Genomic DNA, 20,885 nt, shown 5'->3' on the forward strand with positions numbered 1-20,885 from the left:
GGGGCTCGCGGTTTACCGTCCCGCATCCGGGCAGGGCTGCGGTCACTCCCAGCTCTGTCGCCAGGATGCCTGGGAGCCAGTTGTGTGCTTTGTTTGCTCATTCGCTCATTCTAGAAGCTTCTCCAGCCCGTGGCAGAGCGCCAGAGCAGCCCTGGGACCCATGGAGGACCCTGCCCTGCCCAGCCCCGCGTCGGGCTCCCCGGAGCTGGTGGGCTGCGGCCTTCTGGGTTTCCTGCCCGGGTCCCGGCCCGGGGAGGATGCCCATGCTCCAGTGGCCTACGAGGCGCCCCCCCCCCCCAGGCCCGGCGGCCCCCAACCCTCAGGGATTCGGCGGCGGGGCGTCGCCCGGGCGCCTTTCCAACCTGAGGCTTCGCCACGCAACAGCCAGATCGCTGTGGGGTCCCGTGTGCCTGCCTGCGTGTGCACACGTGTGTGCCCGGGAGTGCGCACGCCAATCCCCTTCCCAGAAATGAGTCAAACGCCAGACCGGAGGGAGGGAGGGAGGGAGGGAGGGGAGGGCGTCTGGCCTGGCTCCGCTGCGCCCCACCTCCGGCTCCCAGGGCCATCTGGACGCCGGGCGGGAAGCAGCCCCCCGGGCAGGGTGGGTCCTTCCCGCCAGCGGTGGACGTCTCGGCCCAGATGGCCCTGGCCTACGGGAAGGTCTGCCTGGAGGGGGGACGGGGGGGGGGGCAGACTCCGCCCCAGGCTCCTGCCCATCCCTGAGCCTCCACTCGTTTCCAGGACGGACTTCCGCAAGCGCGCCTCACTCAGGCTCCCCATCGGGGTGAGGAGGGCCTCCCCGGGTCCGCCTTCCCTGGGGCGCTGCCAAGTGGGCGTCGGAGGACCCCCAGCGCCACCCCCCCGCCCAGCGCAGGACACCTCTTGCTCTCCAGACAGTCCCACGGCCTGTGGGAAGGGCGGCGCCGGGCCCCTCGCGGATAAACCAGGCGCGTGTCTTGTTCAAGCTCAGCCCGGTGCCCTGTGGGTTCCTCTGCTAAGTCCCCGCGGATGCCTCCCCACCCCACCTTTGGAGGATTGCCCCCACCCTGTTATCCCGGGGGCCCCCAGACGTTCGTCAAAGTCCCAGGTGTGTCCCGTGTGCTTGACACGGGCAGGGCGACCGGAAGTCCCCCCTCCCCACCCCCACCAGCCTTGACGTGACCCCTCCTCGTCTCCCTGCCCTGACCCCCACGATAGCCTGGCTCGCCCCCCACCTCCTTGCACACCTCCATTCCCGCAGGACCACCTTGCCCCCCGAGACCTCGCCCGGCCTGTTCCTTCTCCCCCATTTTGCTAACGGGCTGAACCAGGCCTCCCAAGGGGGAACGCGAGGTCAAAGGGCAACCGGCTAGGCCGCGGATTGGGTGTTCTGGGTGGCCGGGGCCAGGGGAGTCACACCCTAGACCGCTCTGCTTCCGTTCCAAGGATGTCACCCCCGCAGTCTCCCACCGGTGCCGGGGTTCTGAGGGCTTAGCGGCACTGGCACAGCCCGCCGGCACAGGCCAAGGCCGGGGTCCCCTGCTTTTGTGTATTTGTATGCTCGAGGCTAGAGTTCTACCGCTATATCTTATGGACTTCCCTGCCCAGGCTGGCTTCGAACTGTGATCCTCAGATCTCAGCCTCCCGAGTAGCTAGGATGACAGGCGCGAGTCACGGGGGCCGGGCCTCCGTCGGCTTTCAGTGGTCTGCTGGACACCCCGAAGTCCTTCACATCCACCGTACAAGCTGGGAGGAACAGCCCCCGGGGTCCCGCTCCGGCCTGGAGTCACGTGTGTTCTCTAAACGCACGAGCAGGCTGGGCTTTACGCCTGGGCCTCCTGCACGTTTGGTTGACGTGCGTCCCTCCCGAGGGACTGGTACAATCTGGGGGGGGGGGGGGCTGCGAAAGCCTCACGTGTGCACCTTCATGTGTGTGAAGGTGATTTCCTCCTATGGGGGTTCTTTGTGGGGGGGCCAAACCCCATTCCTCATCACGTCACGGCCCAGGCTCTGGGCTGCACTTCAACTAGGACTCCACGTGTATTTTTGCAAGTAGCCCCTGCACCAGGCCGAGAGTTGCTAGCTGCTTTCCCGTGTGATCCTGGCATGCCCTCCTGGGGACCCTGATGGCATTTCTCCGGTACAGTGTGCCTAATGCCGTATACAGTGCATACCACCCGCTGGGCCAGGGAAAATCGCCAGAGCAACTCACGCGAGCAGCAACAGGGAGGCTTCAGCCAGCGTCAGCCCCGACCCAGGGGCGGGAGCCCGGGTAGAGCAACCCGCCTTACGATCGTCGTAACCTCGGGGAGGACGGGCCTCCCTCGGGGTCAGGGAACAGCAGCTCCGAGGACGGGCCTCCCCCGGGGTCCCCGCCTCTCCCGGGCCCTCACTCAGCGCCCAGGTGCCTCCTCCGTGTCCCAGTGTGCCCTGGTCCCTGGGGGTGAGAATCCAAGTCTCTCGAAGAGCCAGGTGTCCCAGTGCCTGCCTGTAGTCACAGCTGCTTGGGAGGCCGAGACAGGAGAATCATGGAGGCCGGTCCCGGCCAAGTGAAACCCCATCTCAAACACGAACTGGAAGACACTGGCTTCGAGGGAGACCATCCAGTCTCCCGGCCTGGGCCCTGGGTTTCACCCCCACCATAGAAGCCTCCTCGGGGCTGTCCACAGCCCGGCTCTCCACGCGTGGCCTCCTCACCCCTGTCCTCTGCAATGAGGTGACCTTGCCGTCGCTGGAACGGAATGAAGGTTGCCACACATGGTGCCCCGACGTGGCAAGGCTCCTGGCCCAGTGGCAGCCCGCGGGACCCGCTGGGCTCTGGGGAGAAGCCTGGCCGCCCCGCGGGAGGGACAGCCTGCCCTCCCTCCAGGCTTCTGCTCAGCCTTGTGGTGTGGGGCCGAGGTCAGCACGGGCTTTACAGGCCCCCCGCTTCCTGCCTGGGAGGCCCCACGACCCACACAATCCCCATTGTTCCTCCTTGCTCCGGAAGCTTCCGCAGGACGTGGAGGCCCAGTGGAGGGGCTGCTATTTCGGGCACGGGGGTGCCCTGGATTCCCACTTTCTCAGGAGACAGGGCGGTGGGCCCCCGTGGGTGGGGCGCAGGGCCGAGCGGCTCCGGCCTTACCTTGCCCACTTCCCGGAGCAGGGCCAGGCAGGGGCCGCCTCCAGCTGCAGAGGTCACTGCCGGGCCGCCTGGGACCCTGGGCCGTCCTGGGGGGCCCCGTCTCCTCGGAGGAATCCCTGACACTTTGCTGCAGACCCCGAGGGGGGTTAAGTTCACCTTGACCTGTAGGCTCCCTCTACCAGAGCTGTGCGATTCGCGGTGCGTCTCTCCAGGTGGCAAGGCCCCCGCTAAGGGCAGGGGTGTTCAGGCTGGACGGGCAGGTGGACGGGGCCCTGTCTGTGGAATGCGTGCCTGGCTTGGGCGGTGACGGCGGAAGGGGCGTCGGTGGGGAGCACGTGCTGAGCTCCGGGATGACCCAGGTGTGGGAGGGAAAGAGACGTAAGTGTTCCATAGGGTCAGAGTCCTTTGGAGATGGTCCTGGGGACAACAACCTATTCTGGAGACAGAGAGGGCAGAATGAGGGGCTCAGGAGTTCTCTCTCCTCTACTGAACAAGTGTTTATTTATTACAGATTGAGGGCTCCACGTGGTGCCCACTGGCCAAAGGCCCCAGGTAGGATTGTGGCCCCCTGCCCCTCCCTCTGCCCCGGGTAAGGGGGGCTGGTGAAGCTCGTTTGAGAATGATGGGGTCCCTCCCATGACGGGAGCAATTCCTGATTTGCCAGACAGCTTGAGCCTGCCATGAGGACATACAAATCACAGAGACAAGAACGGTGGACGTTTGTGACAGGCTGGACAGCACTTGTGTAGCCATTAAACACAATGGCCTGTGTGTTAATCCGCTAATTAATTGTTCTAGAATCTCATTGTATGAAAAAGCTCCTTCCCCGCCCAGCCCTCTCAGCTTCGGCGGCTCCGCACCGCTCTTTGCTGATGCCAAGATCCTGATGTTTTGCATCTTTGGTGTATAACCTTCCCCACTGGTGACAGAGGTGGTCTACATGGAGGGCCCCCCCTCCCCCAGCCCCCCCCCTCCAGCACCTCTGGTGTTTGGTCTCTCCTTGCATGCGACTTCCGGCTTCTTCACACCGCACACTCTCCCGTGTGGCAAATACTTTGTACAAAGCACCCATCTATTGTCTGGGGTTGAAAAGCAAAATGTGGGGGACGCTTCTCACGCGTGGAGGATTCGGAGTTTGGGCAAAGTGTATAACCCCCGCCACACTCTCCATCCAGGTTCCAGCCAAGTGCTGGCTTCGCTTTAGACATTATTGTGACGTCCGGGCCTGGCCTCTCCCCTCCACTCGTGTCCGTCCGTCTGTCCATCCGTCCTCTGGTGGCCTGGGTGTTTTCTGGGTCTTGCACGCCCCTTCCTCTGTAGGAAGAGGGTTTGCTCGTTCTGCGAGGGTGAGGGAGACGATGCAGAGGTCTTTCTCTCTCACTGAACTGCAGTGGCTCCGTTTGGGGAAATGGTGCTTCGAACAAGTCAGCCAAGCGGAGGCCTGCGGGTTAGCACGGATGAATGGGAGGACCGCAGGCACGTTTAGCCCTGGGTGGTGCAGGGGGCTGGTGCAGGGGGTGGGAGTGGGACTCTAATTGTATCCGGGCTCCAGACAGCCCTAGCATGTCAGCTAGGACTTGAGACCAGACCCCCGCCCCCACCAGCTCAGCCATGTCCTGCCTGGCCGGGGTCCGAGGGTGAGCTGGGATGGACTGAGCAATACTTCTCTGTGGGCCACAGGCAGAGGCAGAGCCCCACCTGCCTGGCTCAGGTGAGGAGGGGGCTCTGGATGTGTCCCAGAGGGCAGTGTACCCCAGGCAGAGCCAGCTGCAGGCGTGGCCTTACCCAAACCCCTCTCAGATGCCTGCCCCCCCCCCAACCCAAACCTGGCAATCCGGGGAGCCATGGGGCCGAGGCTCAGGAGCGGCTCGGCCGGGGCTCCCTGCGTTGGGCCACAGCCCCGGAAGGCCTTGCCCGGCCGGGCCACGGCGGCAGAGTCACCCTGTTTGTGCGCAGGTGGCTTGGCCCCTCCCCTCTGCCTTTGACATTGACTGAGTCCCGCCAGTCACCAGGGCTGCGCCGCCCGCCCCCCTCCCCACGCCGCCCCCCCCACGCCGCCCCCGCCGCGCCCCCCGCCGGCTGGAGGGTACTCATCTGGTAGAGGAAACGCACACAATTAAAGAATGGCGCACGTAAACATCTAATTACAGATGTGCGACGAGTCGTGAAGGAAAGAAAACAGCGTGGAGGAGGAGGAGGTGAGAGCAAGGCCCGACTTCAGGCAAGGTGGCCGCCGGGACCCGCGCTCACGGAAGCCGCCCGCCGGCGTGGTGGCCCAGCGCAGGCGGTGTGGCGAGCCCGGGGCGCAGCTGGGCTTGGTGCGCACGGCCGTGCTCGGTGCTGGCAAGGAGCTCTGCCCCCTCTGCTCTGCAGGTGGGGAAACTGAGGCACCGAGCGGCTTGGTGGATCCTCTGCCCTCTGGTAGATTGGAACAGCCCGGGTGGCGGAGGCAGCAGGAGTCACCTTTTCCCAGGCGGAGCGGTCTCCGTGTTGATGGACTGGAACTGCGGGAGACGGGGTGCGGGTGCCCCCGGTTGCCAGGTACCAGTGCGACAGGCAGCAGAGACTGGGGGGCTGTGCCCCGCGCTGCCGCCACATCTGGACCCAGCGTCTCTGCTGCTGTCAGTGGAGGGCACAGGCCCGGGTGTCTACGGGGCCTTGCCCCTCTCAGATCCCTCCTTCCCAGGGCCCTCCTCTCCCGGGCAGCCCCCCCCTCCCCCCCCACCCGCCGACCTGAGCCACCGAAGGCTTTCCAAGAAGAGGCACATGAGATGAGGTCAGAGGCGGTTCCAGCAACCTCTGGCACACGGGGCTCCGCCGTCCACCGCAGCCCGGCCTGTCCAGGAGCTCTGCTGTCCCGGGAGGCGAACGGGGCTCCTGGTTCTCCAAGGCCTTTGGCTCCTGTGGATATTGAGCTGAGAAGCATCTACCTGTTTCACTTCAAAGCGTGGAGGCTTGCTTGGTACCCCTGGAAGGCCTTCCTGGGGCGTTTTCAGGGGTCAGTTTCTGGGTGAAGGCGGGTTTGGGGACATAGGATCGGGTTGAGATGAGAGTTACAAGAGGGTGGTTGGGTCGAGTTGGAGATAAAGTTGGTCTGGACTGGGTTGAGTTAAAGTTGGGTTGGTTTGACTTGGGTTGTGTGCTAGCTTTCCGTGGTTGGGTCAAAAGTAGCTCAGAGAAACAGAGGAGGAAGGGTTCTTTTGGATCATGATTTTCAAGGTTCCAACCCACGGTGGGCTGGCCGTCTTGTTTCTAGGCCTGGGGCGGGGCAGGAATAGCCCAGTGGAAGGCAAGGTGGAGGAGAGCTGCTCACTTCAAGGCAGCCAGGGAGCAGAGAGGACAAGGGGCTGGGGAGGAGACGGGTCCCTCCGGGGCTCCCTGGTGAGCTGCGTCCCCCAGCCAGACCCCACCACCTGTCACCCAGCCACGGAGTCAGCAGGGGGCTGACCACTCCAGGCCCCTGCCAAGCCTTCATCTTCCACCACTCACGCACTGGGGACCGACACTGAGTCTTTGGGGGACAGACCATGGCAGGTGGGGCTGGGTTGCGGTTGAAGCAGGGCTGGATTGGGCTGGATGGTTCCGGGTCGGCGTTGAAGTTGAGTTGGGTTTAGAATGGTGTGGAGCTAGAGTTAGCGCCAAGTAGGTGTCGGGTTGGACTGTGGATGGCATTAGAGCTCTGTTTTCAGATGTGTTGGGATCACGTTATTGTGGGTTCGGGGTTCACCTTGGGCTGAATTAGGGGAACGGGCCTCTGATGTTTTCCCCTCATACCTCTCTTTGGGAACACGACCAGGTCACTCTGTGACATTCAGAACCAAGAACAAAGCGTGAACTGGCGCCGCCATGATGTGTGTCACCAGGTGCGTCCTGGTGGGGAGCAAGTGCAGAAGCCACACCTTCAGGCCTGGTTCTTAGAGCCAAGGGCTCAGCCGGGGACCCAGACAAGGCCCGCTGAGCCGCCTCTTGCCCCCGGAACCCCTCTTGGTAGCTCCCTTTCACGTGTGTGCACTCGGTCCCGCTCCTGGCTTGGGCCGGCAGGGAGGGTGGCTAAGCCCCTGGAGATGCCCGTGGAATTCATGGGTACGGTATCCTAGGCCTGGTGTGGGGGGACCCTGGGCTCAGAGCCTCCGTTCCAAGCCAGGAGGGGCGGGGGAGGGGGAGGCAGGGCAGGGGGGGAGTGTGCAGGGTGCTCCTCGTGTGCTCGGCAGCCTGGCCTCCCGTGCCCCCGCCCGCCAGCCCTGCTCTCCGTGCGCCTCTGTCTCTCCCGAGTCTCATCAGTGTGCAGCCGGCGTCTGAGCCGGAGCCCAGTGAGTCACCGCGGAGCGGCAGGCGGGCGGCGGGGGCCTCGCTGGGCACGGCCTCCCCGCTGGCCTTCGCGTTCAGCTGTGAGCTGCGCCCACGCCTTCCCGGGGGCCCGGGCCCCCCGCCAGCCGCGCGGAGCCGCGAGGGGGAGGGGAGAGCCCCGACTCCAGGCCGCCCGAGCTCTGCCTTCTGCCAGCCGGCAACGCAGATCGGAGGGCAGCCGGCTGGGGCCCAGATGACCCTTCCCAGGAGCCCTGGGGCGGGGAGGGGGGGCTGGCCAGCTCCCCCCATGCTCAGCCTACATCTGTGGGGAGCTCCCTCCTACAGGAGTGGGGTCCCACCTGATGCCCGGGCCTCTATGAGGCTCCTACGGGGAGAGCCACGCTCGTCCTGACCAGGGTCATCCGTGCCTCCTTCCAGGATGGTCTGGAAGCTTCGAGAGAAAGTGTCACGGGGCACCAAGTCCAGGCCTCACCATGCCAGGGAGGGGCCCGGCTGTGAGCTGGAGCGGGGCTCGGGGGAGCCCTGCTGGTGGGCTGGAGGACTGGAACGCAAACCCCACGAGGCCAGGGCCGCGCCGGCCTCCTGCCTCCATCCCAACCCCGGGCTTGGCACTCACTGGGAGCCCAGGACCTGTGGATGAACAGGGCAGACAGGGCGCAGGGCCGACGGGGGCAGGGCCCAAGGAACTCGAGGGTAGCCGGTGCCAGGGTCTGAGTGGGAACTAACTGGTGCGTGGGCAAGGCCTGTCGGGAGCACAGCGGGAGAGGGCAGAACTGGGCTCGTGTCTGTGGACGGAGACCGGCTTCCGCACGCAAGGCCACGGGAAGGCAGGACAGGCCTGTCACGCACCGCGCACAGTCCTCTGGCTTCCAGAACAAATAGCAGCAGGACGGTTTCAGTGAGAGAACTTAGCAGAGACACCCCCCCCACCCCACTCTTCTTCTCCATCTTCTCTGTCCTCTCTATGCTTGAACTTTTCATAGGCATGCGCCCAGTGCACCTGCTAACTGTCATTTGTCCCCTTGAGACCCATGTTTGTCTGTGACTCCGTCCCTCCACCAGGGAACCCCAGGCCTGAGTTCTTGCCCCGCGCCCGGCCCATGTCTACAATGGGAAGCTGAGAGCTGCTGGGTGGGGGGAGATGGTCCCAATGTACAGAGGAGCGAAGACACACAGGCTTGCCCCAGCTCCCGCGGAGGGAAGGCCGCCTGGAATCTGGCGTCTCCCTACCTCTCCCTCGTGCTACCTCAGGGAGGAACGAGGAGAGGGCAGGTGCCATCCTGCCCCGGTGCAAGGTGAGATCCCTCAGCCAACCCGAACCCGAGCATCACCAGCCCCTCCCTCAGCAAGCTGGACCGTGGGGGGCTGGAGAAGCCATTTGTAGAGCCTACAGATCCATTTGTTGCCAATGGTGACACAGAAAGAAATCACGCTAGCAGCAGAAACTTCTAGAAAGCCCAAGCAGTGGGTCTTCTGATCAGGAATGCTGCTCCGAGTCTCCAGGACCCCCTGGGAGGAAGCCACATGCTGGCCTTTCCTGCCACGTTGGTTGACGTTGCCGTTGGCTGACAACTTGGATGGCTTTTTCCAAGTCACCCCAGCAGTGACTCTGGGGTCCCCGGGCCGCCATCCCAGAGGTGGCTGGGTTGAGGCTTTGCTTTGGCATTTCAGGTGTGTCCTGGAGGGGGCGGGGGCTGCACTGCCGGGCCTGATCCCGGGGCCATAGATTGGACGGCAGCGACCACGAGCCGGCGCCCTGGCATCCCCCGCGGACCTGGGCAAGGCAGACCTGGATCTGTGGAGGGGAACCAGGGGGTGGTGTCGGAGTGGCCCAGCTGCTCACGGGGTGGAAGGGTGGTAGGAGAGAGCAAGCCATTTTAGGAGGCCAAACTGGGGGGGTGGGGGGATGGAAGATGGAGACCTGGGTTCAAATCTTGGCCCCACCACTTCTATAGCCTCTCTTCTGCCATGTCTACTGCTTTCTGGTAGGACCACTGAGTTTGGACTCGATCGCGATGGGGGGGGCACTCCTAGGAGTGTCTGTGCTTGGCACAGCCTCCTTGCTGGTGCCGTGGGTTCGAGGACGGGCTGTGAACCATGACTGTTTCTGCTCCTGAGACTCTCCTCTGCCACGTGGCATGTGCGGGGGGATGTCCCACCCGGCGTCTCTGGAAAGCCGTCCCCCTCCTCCCTCCTTCATCTTCCTGGCCATGCCGGGCGGTTCCTCCTACCGCTCCAAGGGGTGAGGAAATACTTGGTGACATCTTCTCTGTCAGCCTGTCACGCGGAGAGCCCATCTGCAAGTGACTGCCAGGACTTCCCATGCGAAGGTCACCTTCCTGGGGAACCGCACAGACGGAACTTATGGTTCATTGAGAAGAACAACAGAACCCCTCCCCCATCCCTTCCCTCTCCCACCCCGGTGCCCGCCACCTCCCAGGCTGTCCTGTAAACAGGAGGCTGTTGCTACCTCTCAAGCTGTGATGGTGTCCAGCCCGGAAATTCTCCCCCAGCCCTTCCTTGTCTTGAGCATGCTCGCAAGGCTGGAGAAAGGGCCTGGTCAGACTACCTCTACTCCCTGGTGCTTCCTGCCCCTGACTTCCAGGTAAACGGGTCTTTGCAGCCCCTGGCCCTGTCCTCTGACCCCCGAGGAGGTCAGTGGGCTGGCCCAGCACTGCAGGGTTTGGACCCCGAGTCAGGGGCCATTTGTTCCAGTGGTGCCTTCCTGGGTGGTAAGGACTCACCTCAACTCAAGCCAGCCCATCCCTGGGCTTGCCGCCAGGCCTGTGTCGTTTCCTCTTATGCTAGCGCAACCCCGTTTCCAAGGCTCCTCTTGTAAAGGAGAAGGATGAGTAGCTAGTATTAGAGAAGCCGGCAGGACACAGCCCCGATTTGGAGCCCAAAGCCTGGCCTCTTCACTCCATGGAAAGGTTTCCAGCACCGTCCCAGGGCGACCACGGGGGAAGGGGGGCGTGGGGGGCTGGCATGGCTTCTCGCTCTGAGGATTTGGGGGTTTTGCAGATGTCGGCATGTTCACGAGGGGATGGAGCCAGTTAGGTTTGAGAAAGGAAAAGGGGTGGGGAGCATTGTGTCTAACTCAGTCTCCGGCCCAACATCCTTCTCCAGGGGTCGATCCTGGCTCCCAAAGGCCCCTCCCCAGCTGTGACATCACCAGCTGGCCCCCTACAGATGACAGGCCCGTGATCCATCACCAGCCATCTGCTTTCTCCCTGACAGGGGCAGCCAAGTGGCCCCACTGGGCTGAGCGGCAGCTGTACCCTGCCCGCCGCAGCCCGGGAGCAAGGGGGGCTCACAGAGCTGTGTGCGCTTTAGACATGTTGCTCATCTCCCCAACCAGTGCTGAGGTTTCTAAGCGAGCAGACGACCCCCCCCCCCGCCCCCCACGGCCTGTCTCAGAGCGAGGAGATAAAGCCTTGGGCATCTGTGGGCCAATTCACGGTATGAGCTGTGATGAAAGGAGTCTTTTCTTAATAGATACCAAGCCTCACACAACCCAGGGCCTGAGAACTTCAAAGAAACTTCTCAGCTTTAGCCTCTTGAAGTTAGGGGCAAAAAACAAACAAACACCCAACAAATCCCAGCACTCTTCAGTCTTCTCACTTCTCTGAAAGCCATGTTGTTGCGACGTGACGGGAGCCTGTGTGCCAACGGAGAGATGGCTGGGCTGCTTGGGGGCACAAAGCTCACCTCTGTAACCCGGGTACTGTCGTGCAAATGCTGAGCTGCCACCCCGCTCCTGGAGGGGCGGCCGGAAGGGCGGCCGGTCCTGGAGAGCCCGCCCGGCCGGAAGGGGCGTAAACACTGAGTCCACAGGCTCTGCGTGTCCTGTCCTGGGACGGGCTGCTTTCCTGAGTTGGGCAGTGGGCGAGATCGGCGAGGAGATGAATCTTAGACTTGCTCCTTTTTCCTTCTCTCTCTCTCTCTCCTTTAAAGGGTTCTTCTCTCCCAACTCCAGCTGTGGGGCAATGACCCTGGCAGACAACAACCCCCCTCCTCTGAACGTGCGCAATCATTCTCCCGGTGTCTGTCTGTTCTGCCTGACTTGGAAAAATGGCTCCCCGCTTCGAGTTCCTAAAACATTGATCATCCGCGCCCCTCCCTAGACACTGCCCTGACCGTCTCCTCCGCCGCTGCATCGAGTGGCTGTTCAACCCTGATCAGTGGCAGGGCTATTGACTGTCTCCCATACCCAGAAGATCCCCAAAGATGCTTGGCCCCTAGGACGGTGCCAGGAGGTGGTGTCCCTCCCGACAAGTTGTGTTTGTGTGCCTGGGGACCACCGCTGCCGCCATTCCTGTTCCTAGGGTGACGGCTGAGTTTGCTCAAATACTGCTGAACCTCTTCAGTAGGCCAGACACCACGCCAGTACTTCTGTAGCCGCCTAGAGGGGCGTGCCCCCCGCCGAGGCCTTCCGGAATCCAGTCACTAGTTCCAGGCTCCTGTTGGTGACTGTGAAGGTGCCCTCCTCCGTGGGCGAGAAGTTGCCTGGCTCAGAGGCCCTTCCGGGCGGCAGTGGTGGTTTTGATCTTAAGAAGAGGCTGTGGCTTTCAAAGAAGAGAGGGCTGGCGGGTAGACATCTCTGCCCACTCATCCCCGGAGAGGTCAGGAAGGGGCGTCCGGCGGCCTGGAGGTTCTGTGCCTGCTGTGGCTGAACATGGCCCTTCCTGTCCCCGCGACACATCTCCCTGACCAAAGACTGAGGCGACAATGCACAGAAGGCCAGGAAGATGGGGCCCCCGACGGCTTCGAGGGAGTGGATTCCAATCAAGGCTGCCGCCACCCCGGACAAGATGGTGGCTCTTGGGCCCGACGCTTTCCAGTCTCCTGGTTCCACCATGGGGAATGCAGGGGAGCGCGGGGAGGGCCTGTGCGGGGCGTCCTCCGGGCAGCCGTGGGGACCCTCTAGGAGTCCTTCCAGGCTGGGTTCCCCCCCCCCCCTCCACCCCTGCCCGTCCTCACCCTGCGCCCGTGCCTCCCAGTTGGCGGTTTGCTGTCCTGTGAGCTGGGGACTCCACGAGGGCCGATCTCTGCTCAGCTAATCCCGGACAGGAGGCGGGCGGGAGAATCGCTGTGCCTTCGTGGGTAGAAACGCCACCTGAGGCCTTGTCCCAGCGAGGGGACCCTGCTTCGGCCCAGAAGGCCACGCGCCTGGGCTGCAGATTATTTCCTGCAAAGAGGAGCATTTGAAACCATGTCTCGTCCCTGCCTGGGGTTTACAGCTCTCGGGGCGTCTATTACACAGCCTGCTTCCCAGCCAAAGCCTGATTTGGGGGCAGCCCCAGGCCTCACACCTCCCTCGGGGGTCACCGGCCAGGGGCAACAGCTTCCGTCAGCCCCACAGTGACAGTGGGAGCACCTAGAGGTCTCAGCTTAGCCCTGGTGATTCCTAGGAAACCAAGAAGACTTCGGCGCACGCATCCACAGCGGAGGGCAAGGCAGGAGCTGACAGCATCCGGGTGACCTCACCTCCCTCTGCCACCCCCCACCCCCAAACAACAGACAGCCATGTCTGGCCTCCCCAGAGCACCCTGGAGTCCCCAGCCACCGGAAGACCCCAGGAGGAGCTCCACCCCCCCCCCCCGGGAGGAATCTCAGGAAGCAACCTCCTTTGGAAATAAGTCCTTTGCAGCTACAGTTACAGATCCCCGAGGCCTTACGAGCAGAGGCAAGGACGGGACACAGAGAAGCAGAGATGGGGGGATGGTGCCAAAGGCCGAGGGAGGCACGGAGCCACCCAAGGCCAGAGAGGCAGGAGAGGGGCTCCCCTCCCGCCCCCCAGCAAGGCAAAGCCTCGATGACAGAGTTCTGGCCTGGAGCCGGGCTGGCCCAGGGGAGTATGGTTGGCTCCATAGTGCCCCGCTTAAGGGTTTGGGACCTAAGGGCCCCACCTGGGCTGACCGGGGGAGGCCGAGCCTCTGGGCACGTGGGGGGGCGGGGCTCAGAAGCCGGGTTCACCGAGCCTCACAGGGGGCGCTGTCCCCATCCCGCCATGCCTGTTGTCCAGCAGCAAGGGGGGGGGGCTTTCCTTCTCCGTCTACACGGACCCCGTGTATTTCCACGTGACCCATCTTCCATCCTTTCCTTCCCCTCTCCCTCCGCCACGACAACCGCCCCCCCAAACAGTCTGACTAAATTATAATATAATCTGACTAAATTATAATAGATGCGCGTGTGAATTACCCGCAGTGAAACCTCTTTGTACAATTATTGTACGGCGGAAAATAATGAATCGCAGGCAAGGAAAGCAGCCTTTGTTGGGAGTGAGGACCGGTGCGGGGTGGGGTGAGGGGAAGGCCGGGGGAGAGGGGGAGCGGTGGGGGGGTGGGGAGCTGGCTGGCGGCACTTTATTAGCATGTATGAACTGGAAAAATGAAATCTGTGGCAATTGTTTTAAGAAGGGAGGGGATGAGAGGAGGGCGGCGCGTGTAATCAGATACATTGTATGGGTGAGTGGAAATGTCACGGTGAACCCCTGCCCCTTCGTGGACCACTAACACGTGCTCATAAAAATTCTTTAAAAAAAGCACCAGCCGGGGGCAGGGGCGGGGCTGGGGTGGGGTGGGGGACTGGCGGCTCCCTAATCCTAGCTACTTAAGAGGTCAGGGTCTGAATATCGTGTTGCGAAGCCGGCCCCGGCAGCAGCAGCAGCGTCCATAGTACTCTTCTGTCCAATTAACATCCCTCCCCCCTCCCCCCCAAAAGAAGCCGGAAGTGGCTCTGTGGCTCAAAGTGGTAGAGCACTAGCCTTGAGCATAAAGGCTCAGGGACAGCGCCCAGGCCTTGAGTTCGAGCCCTAGGACGGGCGCACAGCTAACACACAAAAAATCCTGACAAGCAGTCAACTTCAGTGAGGACTCGGAGTTCATGGGGACACAGGTCCTTCACAGGGGGTGAGTTGGGGGCAACTTAAGCAGGGGCCCGGGTTCTGTGGGGTTCTTCGCAAGGCACAGGTGATGGCTGCCCTTGCCCGGGACCCAGGGAGCCTCATTCACCCTTGGTTATCAGGCGCCGGTTCCCAGGTGTTGGGCCTACCATGCCAGCAGGCCAGGCCAGTTTGCAGGAATTAAACAGGGTGCCCGGACGGTCTTACAGGAGGAGCTGCTAAGGGTGTGTCAGGAGACCTCTCTGAGGAGGAGCCATTTGAGTTGGTCTCGCAGGAGAGGAAGAAGCAGCCATTAGTGGGAGAGAAGGTCCCAGACACAGGGATAGCAGACCCAAAGGCCCAGGCCGGCTCTGTGGATGTGCACAAAGCTATCATATGGGACCACAGGACAGTTCTAGTAGGATCTGGGGGCTGGGGAAGGACTCAGGCTTATTAAGACAAATGCGTTTGTGGCTACCTCAGCAAAGGTGAGCAGCGATGGTGCAGGAAGTTTTCGCGGGTTCCATCACGAAGGGCGGGGCTGCTCTTGAGTCCCATTTCCCACAGAGACTCAGCCTAGGGAAGCATGTGGATAATCCATCTGTGAGATCTGCTCTCCTGGGATCAATACAACATGTCTGGCTGGCCAAATGGGTGACCTTTTTCTCTTTCCCTGGGCTGAAAGATCTTTTCCTGGGAGGAATGAACAGCCTGGAGCTATATGTTGAACGCTATTCTGAAGCTGTGTGTGTGTGTGTGTGTGTGGTAATCGATTAGCAATGTCTTCTAGGAGCCCAGGAAAGAGGAGTGGAGTCAGGAGTGCCATGTATTGGCACATTGTTCCTTACCCAAAACCCCAGTTCCTCCCCAAGTATCCTCAGATACTTTCTAGGTCTTGATCCAGTGGGTACACATGGTAGATTAAAAAAAAAGATTTCTTGATTGATCAATAGTTTATGTCTCTGATATTTTTATGGCTTGGTGGCGGCAAGCTAAGTGGAAAGAGAGGCCTAGGAGAGCAGAGAGCTAGGACCATGAGGCTGCCCCACAGGAAGGAGATGGGAGGTGCCCAGACAGACACAGGTCGACTGCCCTGCCAATCGGAACACAGGAAGTTGTTCTTTCTGTGCCTGCTGGGCACCTACAGTGTACCTGGCCCTGCCCCGGGTGCTGGGGTGGCCCTGGCCCTGGCTAGAAAGGCGCCTTTCTTGTTTCAAAGCTCATGGACCGTGGGTAGTAAACCCCACCCCACCCACCCACGCCCAAAGGCAGATCTCAGGGCACAGTTGCCCCGTGGGATGTACAGCCCTGCCTCCCACCAGGGCAAGAGAAGGGGACTTGGGGCTCACTCGATGGATGCTGCCAAGAACACTGCCCAAAGCAGGCCAGAGAAAGGCTCTGTTTAATGGGCCCTGTCTGTGTGTCCAGAGCTTATGCTCTCTTCTTGAGAAAGGAAAAACGCCATAGAGAGCCACACCCAGAGCACATACGTGGGGGTGTGATTTATTAGCCCGCCTGTCAGCTGGTGTTTTCTCTCAGTTCCTGTACAGTCTTTCCTCTCTTCAACCCAGCATCCACAGTGTGGTTTCTGGATGTGTTTTCCCACTTCTTCCAGAGCCAAGAAACCCGGGTGGGGGGTGGGGCGGGTGAAAAATGAAAGTCGAGTTCAGGCAGCGCCTCCTCGGCCTGGGTGGTCAGAGAAGAGCACTTCCTGGAGGGCCTCGCGGCCCCCACTGCCTTCCCAGGTCCTCGTGCTCCCAGACGGGAACCCAGCGCCTTGCCTGTACCCGAGCCTCTGACCCCGACAGGCACGGCGTCCCCAGCAAAGCAGACCCAAGATGCTACTCCAGCCCAAGCCCCCAAGTTCCTCGCTGGCCCCCGGGGAACAATTCGGGGACTCTGGGTGAGAACACCAAGGAGTGGTTCCAGGGCACATCTGGCAACCGCTGGAGCCATGTGGAGCATTAGCTGGGGCGGTGCTGCCTGGACGTAGTCGGTGAGGCCCTAGCTGGAGCAGTTACTTTCCCGTCACCCTGGCGGCTTCCCAGGCCGCCTGTCCTCCTGTCTGGAGGGACTGTGCTGGCCACAGACAGCTGTGCGCACCCGACGTGCAAACTGACCCAGAGAGGAGCTAGGGAGAGGGTGTTCTTAAAGACCTGGGTCAGTCACCTAGCAACACCCACCCTCCCTCCCTCCCTCCCTCCCTCCCTCCCTCCCTCCCTCCCTCCCTCCCTCCCTCCCTCCCTCCCTCCTTCCATCTTCCTTCTTCTCTTTCCTTCCTGCCTTCCCTTCTCCCCTCTTTCTTATTTGATTCTTTAACAAGTGATCCGGTTCACCTTTAAAGACAAAAACCACTGTATAGAAAGTGCCAGGAACTTTTCCATGATCTTTTCCATCCGAGGAAAGAGAGTCGAGCCAATCTGTGGAGAGACCAAAGCATTACTGAAAAAGAAAGAAGAAAGGGGGAAGGGGGAGAGAGAGGGAAGGAGGGAAGAAGGCAAGAAGAAACAGAGAAGGAAAAACAAACGGGAGGGGAAGAGGGAGGGAAGTCAGGAGAGACGAGGGAGGAGAGGCTCTCCCGGGAAGAATCTCCATCGGGCCCTCCGCACCTGTGACACGTCGAGAAGGTCTGTAGAAATGTCTGGAGAAGGGCTTCGCAAGCTTTCCATTCTGAACAGCGGTGAGGGCAGGCGAACACGGGATGTGAACATGAGTCCGCCTGGCGGGCGGGAGTCTGCCCCCCCACCCCCTCCCCCTCCCCCCGCTGGGAGGAGAGGGCATCCCGGAGCCTCTGGGTGATGGCCATGGCGTGCGTGCATCCCCAGATCGGTTCCAAGACTAGAGGCAAAGAGGTTGGTCCTGCAGTGAGCGGGATCCGACTTCCATCTTGAGTCTGCCTCTTGGGACCTCCGCACAGTCCCAGGGGGCTCTGGGCGTCGGGCCCGGGAACGCCTTCAGCCTGCCGCACCCCCAGCACCTCGGCTGTCCAAACAGCGCCGAGGCTCAAGAGTATGGTGGGTGCCAACGGCCCCTCCTGCCCCGGGAGCCCGCACGCCCACGGCCACCCCCAAGCAGCAGGGGGGCACCTCGGCCCCCCCCCCCCAGCAAGGACTCGTTTTCTCTCTCAGGACATTCATTCATTCATTTCCTATTCATTTATTCTTTTATTCACTCAGCAAATATTTACCAGGCCTTCGCCAGGGTGAGAACCACAGGGAGACGAATGAAGCACACACAGGCCCCCGGCCTTCTGTGGAGTCAAAGGAAGATAAGGAAATCCATGTTGGAGGCCCATGGTAGGGCTTCCTGTTCTTTTTGCCTGCCAGGGTGTTCTGGTAAGGACACCCGAGGTTCCCCTGGGAAGGGGTGCCACCGCCCCTTCCTCAGCCCCCGTGGTGGGGGGCCAGGGGCGGGCAGTGGCTCTGATGCAGCTATAGCTGTCTGCTGGGTGGGTGAGCCAGCAGAACGAAGAGAGCCAGGCGAGTGGCGTAGAGGGTGTGGGCAGGCAGGATAAGGTATCTAGTCAGGGTATGGCCAGGCCAGAGTATGGGCCGCGTAGCACCGGGGGGTGGGGAGGGAACTCCACTCGGGCCACCGAGACCCTTGTAGGCTCTCGGTGGGCCGACCGCGAGTCTGGGAGCAGTGGAGGTCGCCATGGCCTTGTCGAGGAGCCTGGGTGTCCTTCCGTCCGGAGCGCGGCCTGCGGTCGAAGCGGCCCCTCTTCAGAGGACACGGCTGGCGCTCACGGACGGACCTTTGTCCACCTTCAGGGCCCCGCCTAACATTTGGTGAAGACACACTGGATCCTAGGTGGGTCTGTGTCCTTTCATCCCTCCCTCCTGCCCTCCCCCCACCCCATCCTGATCAAGGTCCAGACCTAAGTGAGAAATAATGACGAAATGACACCAATGGTCCAGAATGCCCTCTCAGGGACACTAGTCTCTACAGGGACTGTGGAACGAGAGTCATTCTTGTCCTGAGGTGTTCAGCATGGCGCACGTGTGTGTGTGTGCGCGCGCGTGCATGTGTGTGTGTGTGTGTGTGTGTGTGTGTGTGTAGAGGTAGCTAAAAGGCTGGCTGCAAGCTCAAACTGCTCCCGAGTCACCGAGTGACCTTGAGCAAATACCTCCACTTCCCTAGGCTATCCAATCTCTAGGCATTTGTTCAACACACTCATTATTTCTGAATCAATTAGACAGAAATGCTGAGACCGCGAGTCTTGGGTTGCGCCAGAATGTGTGGGCTGACCAGCGATTCTTCGGGAAGATGGCTGCCCTTGCCAGATCTGGCCAGACTTCCCCTCTGCTTGGCTCCGAGTCCCCGCCCGAAATGGCTGTTCTACTGAACTCAACCCAACTCCCAACCCTGTTTTCTCCTTTGTCTTCTCCAGTTCCAGGCAGAGCGGAGTGAGAAACTATACCGAGGAAAGGAGACAGGAGTGCTTGATGTTACAAATGGAATCCTGGGGAAATGGAGTGTAAAACCACACGAGGTATTCGGCTCCATAATGCTTTTTATCAGAGGCCCTGGAAAGAACTCCTTGGCAGGAAGGAGTAAGTCTGATTTCCTTGGAAAGATGGAGTTCTGATGAGGCCAGCAGGGATCTGGGCCTCCTAGCTGTGCTAGGTCTGTAAGTCAAGCCTAGGCAAACATTAAGGTGTGATCTCACCGCCTCTCTCTTTTTCTCTGTCTCATACCCAGACACAGACACACGCGTGCACACACACACATACCTTGTCTTTATCCTTACTTTTCAACGGAAGATCTGTGTGTGACCTTCACGTGCCAACTTTGGAAGGTTCCTTCGCTCCAGAATGCTCTTAAGTGTAAAATCGAAACTCCCTACTTTGGCTTCCAAACCCAACAAGTTTGGAGCCAATCTTGGCTTCCCATCTCACCCTGAGCTGGTTGTCCTTGGGAGCACTGTGCCTGGCTCCTCCCTGTCCCTGGAGGACGCCTCTCGTGCTTCGGCAGGGCCTGGCCCCTGGTCCCTGGCTTGCCTGTGGGTCTTTGTCTAGCTGGGTCCCGTCCCCCTCCATTGCCTGGGAAGTCTGGGTCTGAAGAGGGCTCGGAACTACAGCAATCTAAGCAAGCCACTCTGCTTTGGTCCTGGGAACCGGGGTGGGGATCTAAAATTTGGAGAGCACAGCAAGCTGGACCCCATTCTCATGAGCCAGACAAAGCCCCAGGACAGCAGAGCCGCCTGCCCTGAAGCGTGGCCCTGAGCAGTGCCGAGGCTACCGGATGACACGGAGCCCCTTATCCCAGAGCACAGCCAGCCACGGCTCGCAGCGAGGAGGGGCGGCTGCACCCTCCTACAGTTTCCCCTCCGCATCTTGCAAGAGCCTCCCCGGCGGCCCACTGGAACTGTGAGCCTCAGAGAAAGAGAATTCCAGGAAAAGCCGAAGTGCCAGCCAAGCACGCGCATTCCCCGGCCCTCATCACAGGTCTGCAGCGGCCCTGATGGATGGAGTGTGAAATGGCTCTGAGCTCCGGCGTGACCTTCTGAGGCCGGTACCCCAGCCCGGTGTGGCCAGCCCGTCCAGCCGCTCCGGCCCTCTCCCGCTCCAGGCTTGCCTCCCGCCTCCCGGCGGCCCAGACCCATGGGGCGGGCCCTTCCTTTCAGAGCCCCAAGCCTCACCTAGATTCCCAGGGACCCCAGGGTCTTTCTGGTGTCACGTGACATCCTCTTTTGGAATCTTTGCGCTCTGAGGCTAAATCTCAGACTCCTTCACAGTTCTCGCTTCCCTTTCTTTTTGCTGGGAACGATTTGTTTCCCACACTTCTTGTGGCTCTTTTCCAGGGAAGAAAGACCTAGTCATTGACCAAATATATATGTGTGTGTGCGTGTGTGTGTAAATATATACATGTATATAAATATGTGTGTATACAAATATACATGTGTTTACATAAATATATGTGTATATATATATATATGTTTCTCACATGAAATTCTAGATTCTGAGTTTGGGGTTTCTTTTGGCATTGCATCTCACAGTCTTTCCAAGTTAAAAATATATAAACTGCTTTATTCCTTTGAATGGCAGCATGTGATTCCGTAGACTTGGACCACAGTTTCTTGGAAAGATGGATCTAGATTGTGATGCTGCCCCATCTACGCCTGGCTACTTGTGATCTATGGAACTCAGGAGAAATGGCAACTTCTCCAGGAAGCCGACCTAGCTTTTTAAGGTGTTAGGTTGTGTATGGTTCCGATCTTCAGTATTCTCCAAAGCACCCAGTGCTGGAAGATTGTTGTCAGTCTGTGATACTACTGTGAGATGGTGGAGATCTTGGGGGATGGGACTTAGCTGGAGGAAGTAAGGTCACTGGAGGTGCCCTTGAAGGATCTCTCTCTCTCTCTCTCTCTCTCTCTCTCTCTCTCTCTCTCTCTCTCTCTCTCTGTCTTGTCCTCCTTTCCTTTTCTTTCCTTTCCTTGCCTCTCTTGTCCTCTCTCCACACATTATTTGTTGTGGTAATCTGCCTCACTAAAAGCCCCTCAAGACAATGTTGCCACCTGTGCACCGCTGAGCCCTCTGGAACTCTGAACCCCGAGCCCTCTGGAACTCTGAACCCCGAGCAAACCTTTCC

The 20,885-nt window shown here is 60.7% G+C and overlaps 1 protein-coding gene across 3 annotated transcripts in view; it reads left to right on the top strand.

Moving 5' to 3' along the window:
* The first annotated feature begins 406 nt into the window (after positions 1-406).
* The window catches only part of Stx16 (syntaxin 16), a 48,931-nt gene continuing 28,452 nt past the window's right edge, over positions 407-20,885 (top strand). For all 3 annotated transcript variants that reach the window (XM_048349664.1, XM_048349666.1, XM_048349668.1), the window contains exons 1-2: positions 407-418; positions 12,043-12,062. The gene's annotated coding sequence lies outside the window, so the exon portion shown is untranslated. The remainder of the gene's footprint in view (positions 419-12,042; positions 12,063-20,885) is intronic.

This window comes from Perognathus longimembris, chromosome 6 (assembly GCF_023159225.1).
Source record: "Perognathus longimembris pacificus isolate PPM17 chromosome 6, ASM2315922v1, whole genome shotgun sequence".
NCBI lineage: Eukaryota > Metazoa > Chordata > Mammalia > Rodentia > Heteromyidae > Perognathus > Perognathus longimembris.